This window comes from Felis catus, chromosome B3 (assembly GCF_018350175.1).
Source record: "Felis catus isolate Fca126 chromosome B3, F.catus_Fca126_mat1.0, whole genome shotgun sequence".
Lineage (NCBI taxonomy): Eukaryota > Metazoa > Chordata > Mammalia > Carnivora > Felidae > Felis > Felis catus.
In genome coordinates, this window is record NC_058373.1 from 132,307,130 (window position 1) to 132,325,636 (window position 18,507).

At 42.4% G+C, this 18,507-nt stretch overlaps 1 long non-coding RNA gene across 5 annotated transcripts in view; it reads right to left on the reverse strand.

Annotated features, from left to right (window-relative positions):
* Positions 1-1,053: 1,053 nt before the first annotated feature.
* Positions 1,054-18,507, reverse strand: part of LOC123386177 — a 71,725-nt gene continuing 54,271 nt past the window's right edge. For 2 of the 5 annotated variants that reach the window (XR_006599910.1, XR_006599908.1), the window contains 2 exons: positions 17,970-18,062; positions 6,285-8,614 (listed from right to left, as the gene is read on the reverse strand). This is a non-coding gene — a long non-coding RNA (uncharacterized LOC123386177). Of the gene's footprint in view, positions 2,079-6,284; positions 8,779-17,969; positions 18,063-18,507 lie in introns of those variants that run through there. The other 3 variants (XR_006599907.1, XR_006599909.1, XR_006599911.1) reach the window with 2 other exon arrangements.

Consider the following 18,507-nt stretch of genomic DNA (forward strand, 5'->3'; position numbering starts at 1 on the left):
CTCATATATATGGAATCATACAGTATTTGTCCTTTTGTGACTGGCTTCTTTCACTTAGCATCATGTCCTCAAAGTTCATCTGTGTGGTAATACGTGCTAGAATTTCCTTCCTTGTGAAAGCTAAATGACATTCCATTGTGTGTATGCGCCACATTTTGTTTATCCTTTTGTCTGTCGATGGGCACTTGGATTGCTTTCCAGTTTGGCTGCTGGGGAAAATGCTGCCATAAAAGCACAGGGGTTTTAAGATTAAGTATTAACATGAAGATTATCAAGCATGTGATGAGACCTTAGAAAAAGCGTTGTGAAAGCCAAGGTCAGTCTGAGTCTTTAGGGATCAGATCATAAAGACTCCTGGGGAAGTAGTCAGAGGGAGGCGTCTTCCTGCTTTCTGTGCAGGTGTTTTCATCCTCCAGCAGGGCAGTCCCTGCCCCTGGACTCTCTCCTCCTCATAGTAGGACTGGCCAGTGCCACCAACACCTAATTCAGTGCTCTCTTCTGTGAGCAACTTGTCCATTTGGAGATATGGCCCAGAATCCCTTGTGCTGCCCTGGACTTCTGCCAGGACCAATTCTTTGTTTTTTGTTTTTTTTTTTTTTTTCCTCAACGTTTATTTATTTTTGGGACAGAGAGAGACAGAGCATGAATGGGGGAGGGGCAGAGAGAGAGGGAGACACAGAATCGGAAACAGGCTCCAGGCTCTGATCCATCAGCCCAGAGCCTGACGCGGGGCTCGAACTCCCGGACCGCGAGATCGTGACCTGGCTGAAGTCGGACGCCCAACCAACTGCGCCACCCAGGCGCCCCTCTTTTTTTTTTTTTTAATTTAATTTAATTTAATTTAATTTAATTTAATTTATTTATTTACTTACTTACATCCAAGTTAGTTAGCATATAGTGCAATAATGATTTCAGGAGTAGCTTCCAGTGATTCATCCCCTACATGTAACATCCAGTGCTCATCCCAACAAGTGTCTTCCTTAATGCCCCTTACCCATTGAGCCCATCCCCTCATCCGTGACCCCTCCAGCAACCCTCAGTTTGTTCTCTGCATTTAACAGTCTCTTATGTTTTGTCCCCCTGTTTTTATATTATTTTTGCTTCCATTTCCTTATGCTCATTTGTTTTGTATCTTAAATTCCACATATGAATGAAGTCATATGAAATTTTCCAAGGACCAATTCTTGACCGACCGTTTTCAGTCCCCAGTGGCTGACCCATCACCTCCAGCCTGACCCCCAGCCACAGTGTACAGTTGGGGTCATGGCAGGTGACATTACCTCAGTAAAAACACCACAGAGTTGAGGCTCTACATTAGCAGTGCCAAAGGGCCATCATCCAAGTGAACAACATTATAGTAGGATAGAATGTCGGCTAAAACTAGCTCTTAAAATTGCAAGAGGAAGAGAAAGAAAATAATGATTTCACCTAACTTTGTATTATCTATAATAGGCAAACTTTAAGACTCCCATTAGACAGTCTGTGTTTCAAACACAAGCTGTGTATGGTATAAATGAGCCAAAGTCACACTTGCCATTTCTGCCTTGGCCACTTAGTTTGGCAGGGAGGAACGTGCCTTTTTCATCATCACAGAGTTAACAGACAAGCTTGGATTGTCAAGGAGCAGGCTGGCCACAGCAAGGATGGAGAGGGAGGAGTGTGGATGGCTCGCCCACATGTGGAGAAAATTCCAAGGACACATTCCCCTGAAAACCAGGGATGCCACTGTGACTTTATGAATGCCTTCTAGTCATTTGCTTGGGCACTTTAGTGTGGGCTAGTTTGGGTGCGGGCTCATAGAAGGCAGGGATCACACCTATTATTTCATCTTGGGTAGATTTTTTCATCTTATCTCCTGACAAGCCCCATTTTCGTAGGATCTCAACATGGCAAGTGGCCTCAGGAAGGACAGTCTATAGATCATTTCCCTCTCAGGTCAGAAGTCCCAAGCAGTCAGTTAGCAGACATCTTGATGGAGGCCTGGTCTTTGATGTACAAAGGCTGCAGAATTTTTGTCAATACTCAACATTTCCTTTCCCTTCAGCTCTTCAAATGCCTCAAAAGTGGATCATCAAGACCTGTGTGGAGGTGAAGAAAAGCCTGTGACAATTGTCTAGTTACAGATCAGGAGTGAAGGTGAAAGACTCCATCCTGCATCAGGGCTTTGGGCTTTGGGCCCTCAGCCTGTCTCTTTGTCTCTCTGACTTTTCTTTACGTAGCGGAGATACAGTTCTTTGGAAGGAGCAGATGAAATAATGGGCCGGAGAGACACTGGTCCAGGTGGCACCTGTGCTGAAGGAACATGGCCATGAACCCCTCTCTGTGAAATCACTGGGGTTGTTTTATGGCCTCTGAGTCTGTAGCTCTGATTAGCCTTCTACCTTAACAGGTCTAGAGTGCATGTTATCACCATCTCTTCTGGAGCCAAACAAAAGTAACATTCAGGTCAAACAGAGATGGAGCCTCTGCAGACAGTGAGATTTAAATAAAAAGTGGAAACAGACACTCTGAGAAAGGGCACTTTATTTTTAGAAAAGGAATTAGGAGATTAATGGTTGCCATGGCAACAGCAGAGCACTGCATATATTCTATAGGCTGGGCTTTAAACTTGATGCAGGGAACAAAACGGATTCCCTGGTGACTTCCTGAGAAAATACAGATGGAAATAAAAAGGCTGCCCAGAAACAACGTCTCATGTTAGTTCAAGTGCCATTTCCCTGCCACCTCACAAGCTCTGTACTCCACAGCCCTGCATTAACTTAAAAACCCATTTTAATGTTTGGCACAAAATCCATGTTAAATGAATGTCTCCAGGTCTTTTTTCTTCTGTGTTCCTAATTGTGCTTTCAAAATTGAACTGGGAGCAGCAGATCCAGGAGTCGGGCTTGGAAACCTGTGATTCTCAGTGTAAGTGGGGAGACGATGTGGATAGGATCTGCAAGCCTCTGAATTAACTGAGAAGGTCAAAATGACCTTCTCACTTGGTTGCTTCTCAGTTGGTTGCTAACACTTAAAACAGCTGCAGATTGCATATAAAAACTCACATTTCTGTCTTCTCTTGAAGATTTAGAGACACTGACCACCCTGGATCTTCCTTTCCAGGTAGTGGAAACCAGCCGGAGCTCACTCATATCTTCATCACATGCCCTTCTGCCTAATACCTTTTATATTACTGCCTGGCCTCTATGGGCATTCAGTTTGGAACTCCCATCTGGTAACAGCCAAAGTCCTCCTTTTATTTAAAAAAAAAATTTAACGTTTATTTATTTTTGAGACAGAGAGACAGAGCATGAATGGGGGGAGGGTCAGAGAGAGAGGGAGACACAGAATCAGGCTCCAGGTTCTGAGCTGTCAGCACAGAGCCTGACGTGGGGCTCGAATTCACGGACCGCGAGATCACGACCTGAGCCAAAGACGGACGCTTAATCGACTGAGCCACCCAGGCGACCCCAAAGTCCTCCTTCTAGATCAACACTTCTCAAACTTTAGTACACATCCAAATTACCCAGAGGGCTTGTGAAAACAGAATTTGCTGGATCCCACCCCAGAGTTTCTGTGGGTTTGGGGTAAGGCCTGAGAATTTATGTTTCTAACAAGCTCCCAGGTGATGCCCTTGTGCCCAGTCTAGGAACCACATTTTGAGAACCACTTCCTTAGATTAATTGTTCTTATACTTTTGTTAGTAAAGACTGCCCCCTTCTTTTTTGGATGATTTTCTTCAAATAAATTTATATTAACTTTATAAGGTGGGGAAAATTTTTCTTCTTCCTTGACATTCATTGGAGGAAGACAGCCATTTTGTGTGGGGGAGAAGACACCCAATGCTCTAGCTCAAAAGGATGTTGGCTGGACTGCTTTGCTGAGACAAAGCAAGAAGTGAGGAAGGAAGAAGGAAAAAGGGAGACAGAGAAGAAAGGGAGTTTTATCAGTGTGAAGTCAGTAAGAAGAGGGGTCCTTGCTGGTGACACCTCCATCCTTGTGTCCCCCACAACCCTCAGCAAAGTCAATTAAACCCACAAAATGCACAGCGTGAGTACATAGTGTGTGTGTGTGTGTGTGTGTGTGTGTGTGTGTGTGTGTGTAAATGAGCTCAGACTAAAGTGGAGTCAAAGAGGAACCAGCATAGGAGCCAGAGGAACCAAATCCCCAGAGATCTGCAGATGCCTCAGCGAAGGCTTTGAACTACCTCAAATTATGGGGTGGAGAGACTTGAGGCAGGTTTCCTCAGATCTCAGAGCCTCCAGCTGACCTCTGGACTCCATAAGAAAGATTTCATCTGTGCTATGGTCTGAATGTTTGTGCCTCCCGACTCTATATGCTGAAATCCTAACCTCCAAGGTGAAGGTAGTACGAGATGGGGCCCTTGGGAGGTGATGAGGTTATGAGGGCTGAGCCCCCACAAATGGGATTAGTGTCTCTATAAAAGAGACCCCAGAGAGATCCCTTGCCCCATCAGTCAAGTGAGGTTACAGAGAAATGATGTCTGTCTAGGAAATCTGCCAGCACTATAATCTTGGACTTTCCAACCTCCACAACTGTGAGCTATAAACGTTTGTTGTTTATGAGCAACCCAGTCTATGTTGTTGTTGTCATAGGCACCTGGACATATGAAGACAATCCGAGGAAAAATGTCTAATTCATTTTGCCCATTTTTAATCATCAAAGATGTGTATGGCAAAGACTCTGAGCTTCTGCCTAACATGGGTTAACACCTGGGCTGACTTAATTTCAGACAAAAGCAACAGCTCTTGAACTTTTAGATAGTCTGTGCAGGTTTATTGAGGGGTAGGTAGCTCTGTGTTAGTCTTTTCTTGAAATACTAATGATAGCTTTTGGGAAATCCATTATTTCCTTTGCAGATCATTAGGGGTCTGGGGAAGCCTGGGGAGGCTCCTGGGTTGGTGGGGGCAGGGGGGGTCTAACACCATAGGGGAGTCCTGTGATAATGGGCCCTTGGAGTGCCATATTGAAGGTCTGGTACCAGGAGGAATATTCAAATGGCTATTTTATTTATTGTCTGCAATGTGTTTTGGTATTATCGAGTATATACAATTATACATCTGAAAGCATTATGTAGATAGCATGTTAGTCACATTTCCCTCCTTTACTGAGCATCTGCTATGTGTCAATGCTTTATGTGCACTTTCTAGTTTAATATTTACAACAACCTGGAAAGGTAGGCATTTTATTTCTATTTTACAGACAGAAAACTATGCTCAGAGAGGTTTAGCAAATGTCCAAAGATCATTCCTCTGGTAAGTGGTGGAGGTGGGATTTGAACCCAGATCTGTCCAACTCCAAATTCTCTGTTGTCTTCTTATAACCACCCATGGCTCCCTGCTTCTCAAATAAAAGGGGTTGTCTTATTATTTCTACAGCATTTGAGAATAAGCAATATTCCAGTTGGCTTACACTTTGCTCAGTGTTTAAAACCTACCCCCCAGCTACAATAAAAGCACAAAATACAAATTTGTAGTACATTCCTTTGAATAACAACATTACATCACTGTGCTTAATCCTAAAAGGGTCTTTTCTATAATGACAGTATTTGAAAATGGCTGTGTGTTCCCAGCTCTCTGTGATTTTTTTTTTTTTTTTTTTTTTTTACAGCAAGCGGTTCCAGTAGAACATAGATTTGCTTTGCAAGTAAGAAAGTTCCATTTGTGGGGCATCTGGGTGGCTTGGTTGGTTACACATCTGACTCTTGATTTTGACTTAGGCCATGATCTCATGGTTCATGGGATTGAGCCCCATGCTGTCAGCATGGATCCTGCTTGGGAATCTCTCTCTCTCCCTCTCTCTCTGCCCTTCTCCTGCTCTCTCTCTCTCAAAATAAATAAATAAACTTAAAAAAATTTCCACTTGGCTCTTAATCTCTCAATTTTCCTCAGTTGTGGACATGCAAAAATGAAATCCAAATGAGATGCTATGATAATGACCCTTCTTTCCTTAGCCTCTCTCACAGCTGGGCTTCATTTATGTGCCCACAAACCAGCTCCTCTTTGCCACATGGGAGTGACTATGAGCTGGGAAATGGAGCTAAACCCAAAAGAGCAGCCAAACCCTCTCCAGTTGCCATTTTGTTTGAAGAAAAGGGTGAAAAGAGAGTCAATATAGAGGGGCAGCTGTTCATTTATCCTCTGTGTAAAACACTGTTAAGAAAGATCTGAGATAAATGCTGCAATCTTGCCATGAGGTTTCTATGGAGAAAGCTCTCTGGCACTGGGCATCCTGTTAACCAGAACTCCCAATGAATCAGCATTCCTGACTCTAGAATAACCTATGTATAGATGCTTAGAATGGTGATCCTGAGGAAGAGTTGGAAGTATACTCACGGTCACTCACCTGGCTCCCCCCAACCCCACTCTCTCCAAGGTCACTCTCCATAGTAGCCAATGTGATTTTTCTAGCACATGAAACTGAGCAAGTCACACCCTGACTTCAATTGTTCTTATATAAGGTCTTCTATGGGGATAGCTCTGCTGAGTTTTCCAGTCATGTATTAACAGGTCTTCCTGCTTCCAAATGCTTTGGAGAGCCTAAATTTGGGTCATGACACTCCCCTGCTCAGACTCCCTCCTCCTCTACCACCACCACCACCATGATGCTCCCTGCTTAAATGCAGAATGAAACCCCAGGTCCTACCATTGGTCTTGGAGAGACTTTTATCAGCCATTTTGATGTGTGTGTGTGTGTGTGTGTGTGTGTGTGTGTGTGTGTATGTGTGTAGTGCCTGTTCAATTCTTCTGCACACTTTGTGTATTTCTTACTGATTTTCTGTTCTTAATACAGTATGGATACAAATTCCTTGTTGGATATATGTATCCTCCAGCCAGTGGCTTGCTTTTCTACTCCTCCAATCTTCTGTTGGTTTTTGCCAAAGTTTTAAATTTTAATGAAATTCAATTTATCAAAATTTTAAAGTTAGTGTTTTTTGTTTTAAGGAATCTTTGCTTATCCCAAGATCATGAAGATATTTTCCTATCTTTTTTCTACATACCTTATTGATTTTATTTTCACATTTAGTTCTAAGATCTATCATAAATTAATTTTTGTGTATGGTGGGAGGCAGAGATTGAATTCGTTTTTTTCCCCCATGTGGACATTCCACTGGCCCAGCATCAACTATCAAAAAGACTATCATTTCTCTACTGAATTGCCATAAAGCTTTTGTTGTAAATCAGGTGTCCTTATATGCCACACCTCTGTGCTTTTGCTAAATACTCTTCCCTCTACCTGGTAGGCCTTCCTTTCCCTTGTTCACTATTTGAGTCTTTCTCACCTTTCAAGATTCTTCCTAAATATCATCATGCCCACGAAGCCTCTCCTGTCCTCGACACCCACCCTGCTCTCCAAGCAGTCTTTGATGTCCTTGGCCACTGTGTCGTGCCAATGCCATTACTGCACACTTGCTTGTGTGCCTCCACCACAAGACTGAGAGCATCTCCAGGGCAGGGTCTGGGCTGTATTCATTTTTTGTAGCCTGTGCCTAACACTGTTCCTAATGTAGGTGATCAGTAAATGTTTGATGACTAAAGTCGAGACTTCTGAACAGCTAAAAATAAAAAGGTTAAATTCCCTTCAGTGAATTAAAAGTCATCTGTTCTGGGAGTCTCACTGTTTGAAAAATCAGTATTCAATGACCAGTATGTGGTATAACCCAGTGTTTAGGAGTGTAAGGGTAACTTGCAAACCAGTCACTTAGATGATAAAACGGAAGACTTAATCATGAATGGGGGAAGGAAGGAAAGAAGCAAAAAGCAAGATGTTTAAACTAGAATATTCCTAAGGACATAAAATAGAAAGTATCTACCCTGTTATAAATGAATTATGATTTTTATCCTTGTTCTCTGTTAAATTCATATCTCAATTTGCTACCCCACCAGCCGTTGCATTGAGATATAATTGACATACAACACTGTATTAGTTTAAAGAGTACAACATAATGGTTTGGTATATGTATATATTGTGAAATGATTGCCACAGTAAGTCTAGCTAACATCTGTTGCCTAACATAGTCCCCACTTTTTTTCTTGTGATGAGAACTTTTAAGATCTACTCTCTTAGCAGCTTTCAATATATAGCAAAGTATTATTAGTCACCATGGTGTGTATTACAACATCAGAACATATTAATCTTATTACTAAAAGTTTGTAGCTTTTGACCACCTTCACCCATTTCCCTCAGCCCAAGCCCCTGCCTCTGGTAACTGCCAATCTGTTCTGTTTCTATGAGCTCATTTTTTTTAGATTCCACATATAAGATCATTCAGTATTTGACTTTCTCTGATTTCACTTAGCACAATGCCTTCAAAGTCCAATCATGCTGTTGCAAGTGGAAGGATTTCCTTTTTTTTTTTATGACTGAAAGATTCTATTTATGTATATGCCACATCTTCATCATCCTCTTTTTTTAAGTAGGCTTTGTGCCCAGTGTGGAGCCCAATGTGGGGCTTGAATTCACAAACTTGAGATCAAGACCAGAGCTGAGATCCGGTAGGACTTTTAATCTATTGAGCCTCCCAGGTGTCCACTTATGTATATACCACATCTTCTTCATTCATCCATTGATGGACACTTAGGTTGTGTTCATGTCTTGGCTAGTGTAAATAATCCTGCAGTGAGAAGGGGGTGCAGAAAACTCTTTAATGTAGTGATTTTGTTTCCTTTAGTAGAATGACGTACACTAGTTCTTTTTTTTTTTTTTTTTTTGACATGCATTACTTCTTAAATTCCTTTCAATAGAGTTATAATTTCTAGGAGCAGTCATATCGTGTACCTGTTAAAAACATGGAATCTGGAATCAGATCTGAATTCTAATACATCATATACACTTGTGATGTGACCTAATGTGATCTTAATTTCTCTCTTCCTCAGTTTCATCATCTATAAAATGGATTGTTACTACGTTCGCATGAGACAATGTATGCAAAATACAGAACACAGTCCCTGACATAGTAATTACTCTATAGATGGAGCTCCTTCCCTGGTACTTCATTCACGATATACAAAGATGAGAAGCTGCAACTAGGACATTTCCAGGAAACATAAAACTATGAAATCTTTATGGTGCAGTCATTCCAACTGAACCAAGGCAACAGCTGACATCCATCTATATTTGTTAGTTCAATGACAATATGTGTCGGGAGTGCTTTTGCTTTACGGCAGAGGCTATGTATCCTAATGCCCATTCTTTCCTTCTCCCTTTTTAGAGTAGAGCTTGTTGCCACTCTCATACACTTTTTGTCAGAGCACATGGCCATTTGCTGAAGGCCACATTTTCCAGCCTCCCCTGCAGTTGGATCTGGCTCTGTGATTAAGTTCTCTCCACTGGTGCTTGCTAGCCACTTCTTTATTCCCCTCTTGGTTGAAATGGTGGGGTTTTCAAGGTGAACCAGCTTTGATTATGTGGATAAGGAAAACACCTTCTGTTCCAAGAGGGATGGCTAAGCAATAAGATGGAAGAAGCTTGGGTCTCTGAACAACCTATTGGGGCAGCACTGCCTATTCATTCTAGTTGCTAATTACAGACAGAAATGAAATTGCTATCATGTGAGTCGTATTTTGGGGATTTTTATCATAGCAACTTGGTACAACCTTAACTACTACAAGTATCATGTATTTTTCTGGGCTGCATATGTGTCCTCCTCCACCTCTGACAGAACATTTTCCCTCTACCCCTCTACCTAGTTATGTTTCTTCTTTCAGATCTCAAAGACCTCTTTCCTTCCTTCCTTCCTTCCTTCCTTCCTTCCTTCCTTCCTTCCTTCCTTCCTTCTTTTCATTTTTTATTCCTTCCTCCCTCCTTCCTTCCCTTCTTCCCACTCTCTTTCTCTTTCTCAATCTCTCCTTCCCTTCCTTTCTTTTTTGAAAAACTATGTCCTCCAAATTCAATCCACCCAGCTTGAGCTAGCTAGGAAGGGAAAAGAATTCCAGAGACCTAGAACTTTCCAGTTCACTGGAAGTTCAACTCTGAACCTTTAAGGGGAAGGCTATGTCAGATTGCACCTGCTGCATAGCCACACGGGGAATGAGGCATCTCTGGGATGCAGCTTGTACTTGGCCTTCAGTACCAAACTCCTTAGCGGGGCAAACTCATCTCTTTCCAAGACTCTGCTGTCACAGAATGGGGCTGTTCAAGGGACTGAGCACCTCCAGTGTATGGACAAGAATTCTGAGGACAACCACCCAAATGGCAATGCTGTCTCCCTGAATCTGCTCTTGAGATAGATGCTTCTATTGAATGCAAGCTCTTTGGGTGGAGCTGGAAATGGTAAAAGCATGCAGTTGCACAAATGTGGCCACCTTGAGTCAACCTTCCCTTCATTTCTGGGGAGATGCAGCCATCAAGAAGAGACACTGTCATCCCTTTGCCTCCCACCAACCTGACACAGAGACACAGAGCTTTGCCATAGGAGGGTAACAGGGCTATAAGCTAGTTGCTCTTGATGGCAGCCTGCAGGACGTGATGTCCTTGTGGGAAGGAACAAGCAGGTGCTGGGGATTGCTTCGGGGCTATCAGATTATGTTTCATTGTGATCATCCTCCTGGGAATTCTAGAGGTTACAGCCTTGCAGAAAGTGAATTGGAACAGAACAGATATCTGGCCTCCTGTCAAACCCCCAGGTCCAGACAGAAGGGCCTTGCTCCTGCTTCCTCAGAAACCAGGTCCTCTCAGGCTTTCTCTGCTGGCTGAGCAGGCAGCAGGTTTGGTGTGGTTTCAGTAAAAGGAATGACTCGGCTGCACCTGTCCCTGTCCAGGAGTCAGGAGGTGTGTATTCTAGTCCCAGTTCCCAGCCTTACAGCTGGGAGACCTTGGTCAAATCATTCCAACTCTGCCTGCCTCGGTTTCCTCATCTGTAAAGCAAAGGTAAAAAACTGGCTCTGCCTTTAACCAGTGAGATGGTCTGAGAATAACACCATATAGTAATGTGAAAGCACTCTGCTGGCTGGCTCAGTCGGTGGAGCATGTAACTCTTGATCCTGGGGTTGTGAGTTCGAGCCTCACATTGGGTGTAGAGATTATTTAAAAATAAAATCTTAAAAAAACAAACAAACAAAAAGAAAGCACTTTGTAAGTTTAAAGCTTTGTGCAGATACAAACTTTAGGTCCAAATAATACGTTTTATTTGGGGGATAATAATAGTATTCTAAGAGCCTGTTCAGAGAGTCATTCTATGAATTTCCCCAGGTAAGCAGATCCATGGACCACTTCAGGGTTCACTTGATAACCCATCAGTGCCCCCTGGGAATGTCTATGATAAGTCACAGTAAAACAATACGAATTCACGGATGTGTAGGTAAAATTGGTGAAACTCTTCTTCATTCTACCGAAGTTCTTTGTTTAGGATTAGTTCCGTAAGAGTGGAGGCACAGTTAACAGCCCAAGGGACTTTGAATATGTCAGGGATGGCCCTCAGCAGACTTGCCTAGGAGAGGAAAGCCTGGAGGAAGGACCACCCGTTTGTCTTTGTGGCTATAACAACAAAAACCCCAATGGCATGATGAACCTCATGAACTGGGGGTGTGCCATTCCAGAGAAGAAAGGGACTCTGTGGGAAGGAGGCTTGTTCAAATTACAGATGCTTTTCAAAGACCATCGTCCATTGTCACCCCCAAAATGTAAATCTGAACCACCGCTGTTTCACTGGAACATGTGACCTTCGGGCACAGTGTGCCTGTCCATCACGATCAAGCAGACCTTGTTAGAAATACAGGAGGTAATACTGGAGGCACAGTTAACCCAAAATCTCAGTGAATTAACCACTCTGTGTCCCATGTGATTTGGTAATTTAAGTGCTGGGCCCTCATAGCCTTCTGATACCCATCTTTGATTAAGTTGCATTTATCTTGTCCTCGGTGATTTCTTTTTTCTCTTCTGCTAATTTTAGGAGGTTTTCAAGGGCAACTTTATGGGCATATAATCTGTGTAGTGGGCACAGGCTCTCAGAAGGGCCCCAAGCTTAGTTTAATGCCTTGCCAATGCAGTCTTCAAATACTTTGTCATTTTTTTAACAAGGGGCATACATTTTCATTTTGCACAAGGTTCCACAGATCACGAAGCCAGTCCTGGCGGTGGATATATTGATGAGCTTGAGCAACCAACCCCCTTCCTCCCAGAGGCCTTCCACTGAAGGACCCCAGCCCATAGTTCACTCCTTGTAAGGACAGTGGCTTGGAGCCTTTGGGTGGCTGGGATTACAGCCCTATGTCTTGCCTATAAACCACACCTTCATTTCCAGTTTCTGTGCTTTTAAAGTGGGTGAACATTTAGGGGTGCCTGGGTGGCTCAGTCAGTTAAGCATCCGACTTTGGCTCAGGTCATGATCTCAAGGTTGGTGAGTTCAAGCCCCGCATGGGACTCTGTGCTGACAGTGCAAAGCCTGGAGCCTGTTTTGGAATCTGTGTTTCCCTCTTTCTCTGCCCCTCCCCCCTTCTCTGCCCCTCCCCAGCTTGTGCTCTGTCTCTCTCTCCCAAAAATAAATAAACATTAAAAAAAAAAAAAGTGAGTGAACATTTAAAGACACAGCCACACATTCCTGGTGCAAAATCCTTCGAATTTTCCCCACTTACTTATAATGATCTCATTTAGATCTCATTCCACAGTGATTCCTTGGGAACTCTGATTTATGGACGTTTTTCTTATACACTCAAGGTAGTTTTCATAGAAACAACTCTTTCTCTCTGTACATATTGTATCACTATATAATATTTCATTATATCATGGGATGAAGATAGTAAGTACAACTGCCATGAACTACTTTGGGCCTTTTGAGCCTGATTCCTGCAGGCTCTTAGTGACCACACACCTCAGCAGGTGGCAGAAGGTATTCAGTGCACTCCTCTGCATAGCCCACTGGCCTGCTGGAGGGACCACAGCCTCAGTCAGTGGATTTTATGGAGAAAAAGGAAGTTAGTTCAGTTAGGTTGGCTAAGAGAGCTTTCACTTTCCCATCTCTGATCCAACCATGTGATTGAACAATTTGGTGGTTTCCTACTATGTTTTTCTGTTACAAACAATGCTCCACTGAACAATCTTGTTCTTAAATCTTTGATTTAGTATTTAGTACAAAATGAATCATTTAAGATAAATTTTTAGAAGTAGAGAGGTACGGAGTTGAACAGCCTGTATGCTTTAAATTTTTTTTAATGTTTATTTTTGAGAGAGAGAGAGAGAGAGCGAGAGAGCAAGTAGGGGAGGGGCAGAGAGAGAGGGAGACAGATTCAGAAGGGAGACAGAATCAGAAGCAGGCTCCAGGCTCTGAGCTGTCAGCAAAGAGCCTGATATGGGGCTGGAACCCACAAGCCGTGAGATCATGACCTGAGCTGAAGTCGACGCCTAACTGACTGAGCCACCCAGGCAGCCCAACAGTCTGTATGCTATTAAAACTTGTGGCAAGATTTGCCAAACTGTCCTGCAAATAGTGCCTATCACCACTAAGGATGAATGTTTTCTATTTCCTCTCAACTCTGGAGAGCATGGGGGAGTTGTGTCATATACATATTTAACTCTGGGAAGTCTATTCTATGTGTGTAACAAATCTTCCAACAACAAACCATTTCAGTACAAGCCAATGATCCAACTGCTGCTCTAGCCTTGTTGGAAGGGCAGTCTTACTGGAAAGGAGATTTCCTGAGAGGTGCCACAGCCATCAATCTGTGCAGCTGCCACAGAGGTGCCCCTGTTCCTGTCCACAAAGGTCCTTCATGTCTCAGGGCTCTCCCCACTACTGCCAGGTTGCAGTCAGCCATCTGCCAAACTCACAAACCTGCCATCTCCTCTTTGGGTCTTGCTGGCTGTAGCAGGAAGCAGGCTGTAGGGCCCCCTGTTTAGGAACCTACTGGTGCCTGTACCCTCATCACTCACTCTTCATCTCCTATTCCCACAGCCTAAGGAATGCTTGCTTGGTCTTCAGAAAAAGCACCCCCCCCCCTTCTTCCAAGATTTGGTGGAGTCCTTGTCTTAATCAGCTTGAGTGGCTATAGCAAAAATACCACAGACTGGGTGGCTAATGAACAACAGAAAAGTATTTCTCACAATTCTGGAAGCATAAGTTTGAGATCAGATGCCAGCATGGCTGGGTTCTGGTGAGGACCCTCTTCCAGGCTGTAGACTGTTGATTTCCCATTGTATCCTCACGTGGTAAGAGTAGAGAGGGAAGAAAGCCCCATGCCAAGCCTTACAAGGACACTGATCCCATTATGAGGGCTCCCCCCCATGACCTTACTAACCCTAGTTCCTTCCCAAAGGCCCCTAAATCCTCATAGCTCCACACAGGATTTCAACACATGAATTGTTGGGGACACAAACATTCAGTTCATAGCTATTCTCTTCAACTGACCACCTATCAGGGCCTCAGGCTTTTGGAAACCAAAACCAGGAGGACGCTTCTGGGTCATCATCACTGGGAAGGCCTGGCTGCTCGAATAAGAAGAGCAGTGAGAGAAACTAGCAGGATAAACAAAGTTATTATTAAAACAAAATGCTCCTGCCCCACATTTCTCAGCTTACAGCAAGCTATTCCTTTGGGACACCTTGCCTTTTCACGGAAGGTCGTAGTGGGAACTCTACCATCATTTGGGACCTATTATTTTCAATGACCTACAATAAATTTAGAATATTAGATCAAGTAATCTTTCATTCAGATAACAATTACTTGCCAAATTATTTTACCTACAGGCTTTATCACTTTAAATTTATCATGAAATTAATATGACTTGAATTCTTACTGGTTTCCAACATTGTATGGGGATGTTAAATAGAACTCAAACATTTTTTGTACCTCAATATATTTATTATGAAAGTTGAAATGTGTACCAAAAGCACAACAAACCTCAGAGGGGATGAAGTTTGTCTGACCTCTCTATCGCTTCCTTTTTTCTTCCCTTTTTAAACAATTTTTATTTCTTTAAAAACTTTTTAATGTTTTATTTATTTATTGTTTTATTTATTTATTTATTGTTTTATTTATTTTTGAGAGAGAGACAGACAGACAGACAGAGTGGGGGAGGCACAGAGCCTGAAGCGGGGCTGGAATTTGTGAGATCATGATCTGAGCTAAAGTTGGATGCTTAACCGACTGAACCACCCAGGTGCCCATCTTCCCTTTTTTTTTATTCGATTAAAACACACAACATGAAATTGACTGTCTTAGCCATTTTTAAGTGTACAGTTTAGTGGCATTAAGTACATCCACATTGGTGTGTGGCCATCGCCACCATCCATCTCCAGAACTCATTCTTCTCTAACTGAAACTGTACCGATTAAAACACTAACTCTCCAGATTCCCCTCCCCCATGCTACTTTTTGTCTTTATGATCTTGACTACTCTAGGCACCTTACATAAGTGAACTCCTACAGTGTCTGTCCTATTGTGACCAGCTTATTTCATTTAGCATAATGTCCTTAAATTGAATCCATGTTGTAGCCTATCTCCTCCTTTTTAAAGCTCAGTAATATTCCACTGTGGGTATATGCAATATTTTGTTTATTCATTTAACCATAAATGGACACGTGGGTTGCTTCCACATTTTAGCCATTGTGAATGCTGCTGCTATGACCATGGGTTATATCCACGAATATCTCTTGGAGACCCTGCTTTCAATTCTTTTGGGTATATACCCAGAAAAGGAATTGCTGGGTCATATGGTAACTCTATTTTTAATTTTTTGAGGAACCTCCATACTGGTTTCCACAGCAGCTGCACCATTTTACACTCCCACCAACAGTGCACAAGAAGAACTCAATTTAGTCCAATAGAATTGTACTGCTCACCTACTATATGCAAGGATCTGGGCTAGACCTGGTGGGGGCCAAAGAAATAGAGAGCACACTGCCTTTATCCTACAGAGTATGCAGCTGTATCTTACTAATTAGATTAATTGAGATAAGTTAGTTTAAATGCTGTACGTTACAAGATTAGCTTTTAGATAAACAGTTAAAGTGCTTTTTGGAGAAAATAAACAGAGTATGACCATCTGGTCGTCTGCTTCCCCCAATCAGGGAGGCAATAACCAGCACTCCAGGATGCCTTCTGAGAGAGAAACCTAGAATATTTTGCTGTTTCTTCTCCCATCATCACCAGCCAGCTGAGACAGGTGATATTTCAGAAAAGGACATGCAAACAAATGCTATGTCCACCCCTCAAGACATTCTAAGTTCTAATTTGGACCAGGTCAGACCTCCTGGGGTGCATACTTCTACTTCATTAATTTTGCCCTTGCATAAATGTCTTCACAGAGTGGAAAGAACATTAAGAATGTTTTTGGAGGTGGACAGATCGGGGCTCCCATTCTAGCTGCTTTGCCTACTGACTGTATAATCTTGGGTAGAGAACCCATACTTTTTTGTAAAAGCATCCCTGAGTTCGGCCTCTTCTGAAACAAACCATCCCCTCCTCTATGTTACCCCATAATACAAACTTCTATTACTGCAACACTTGCATCTCACCATGCCTGCTTATTTGATCACTGGCTTGTCTTCTCCTAGTACCTTGGCATCAAGGAGTATAGCTGAATTGTACCTGTGTCCCCAAGATACAGCACAGAGCCTGGTACATGGAGGAGGTGTTAGGAGGCACACCTACAGCTGACACTCTGAGAAACTGCCACACTTGTTAGGTAACACTATTAGTGACCCACCTAACTCAAACTATGACATGGACTATCGTCCAGTATTGTAGAGATCAAAGTAATGAGCGCTCATCAAGCAGAACCAGTTTCTAGTCTTGACTCCATTATTCTGAGAGTGGCTTTATATCTATCTTTCTTTAGCTCCCTGTGATGTGATTCTTAATGCTGGTCCCTGCTCAGAACCTCCAAGGAGAAGGCAGTCCTGTACGGGAGTCCACCTGAGAACCAGAGAGCTATAGAAATAAGAAATTCATTTTTTGTGCCTTCTCCTATACTATAGAACATCAGTGGAAGAATGCTAGATGTCTGAAGGAGAAAGTGACATAAAGATGGAAGCAGAGATTGGAAGGATGTAACCACTCCAGAAGCTGAAAGAGACAAGGGATTGTCTCCCCTAGAGTCTTTGGAGGGATTACAGCCTTGCCAACACCTTAATTTTGGACTGATGTCCTCCAGAACTCTGAGAGAATACATTTCTATTGTTTTTAAGCCACTAGGTTTGTGAAAATTTGTTATGGCAGCCCTAGGACATGAATATACTTTGCAAGTTAAGGTTTCCTTAGCTGTGAGATGACATAATAATCTTTCCCACTAGATTTTATGGATTTAATGAGAAACTATAAGTAAAGCTGCCTTTGGCCATTGGCCAACACAGTGGGCTCTCAATAAATGATAGCCACTAGAGTCTTATGCTCTTGATATTTATGAAAGTTCATTTGAAGACCATACTTAGGGATTTCACTACAATGGCCCCCATAAGACTCTGGATTGCCCTCTCAGAGTTAGCCCAGGAGAGGAACACTCAATGAAGAAGAGCAAAGAAGTGAAAGGTCACCCAAAAGAGAAAAAGCTTTTTTGGGTAAGCAGGACATCATTAAAGAATGCTATGTCCCCAAGGAGGTTTGGGCAGCCATGAGAGCCTTAAAAAAGAAGGGCAAAGGAGCAAATGTTGGTCATGCATGTTGAGACTGTATTAAGGAGAGAAGAGTCTCAGCCAAAAGGTTTCTATGATTTCCATTCTCTAGGCAAAATTATCCCATCTATGTGGTAGTAGACAGTCTTGATGCCATTAAATATTCAGGGTATCACTTAACTTCCTCTAATTTCCTGTTTTCAAAGCAACCTTTGGGTTTCCATGTACACTTGCCTAAGAGGGAGATAAATGAATTGTTTGAGTTTTGAGTAATTTGACCCCTGTGATAGAGATTTTTCATGACAGATCCAAAGTGTGGCTTTGGATCAAGATTGGGCTTCCCAAATATCTTAACTAAAGAGACAAAATGTGCAGATAATGCCAGTAAAGACACTCTTAGTCTTTGTGACAATTATTTTACTTACTGTTGGTTTTTGTCTCCATTTCATGTGCATTTCAGTTAGGCCAAGTTAGTCTTCCAGGACTTGGTCAAGCCTGGTATCAGTGAGGTCCAGGGCCTATAAAACAAAAGACCTGGGCATGGATGACAACATTATGACATTTCTGCTTCATCCCTTCCTCTGATTTCCACAGAACCACTCTTCATACTGCCTGCAAAATTTATCACAACAGTCAATTGTGCCTTTCACTGTTTCCAATACCCAAGGTGACCATGTTTTCTAAGACAGAAATTGGATGTGCACAGGTGAGTATATGTATGGAGAACAATGGGATAGACTATTTAATAATGAAAGTAATTTTGAAAGTACAGAACATGTGTCTATTATGCTTGTCTGTGGTGCCAGTGAGAGAAACATTATAGTATTCAGTTCCAATATACATATTGCTTCTACTGAAGAATTGATATATTTGCTTTTTTAGTAAAAACAATGGTTTTTGGTTTTTTGTTTTTGGTGGCTATCAAGAAGATCAGTGTTAAAACTGCTGTTTAATCATAGTAAC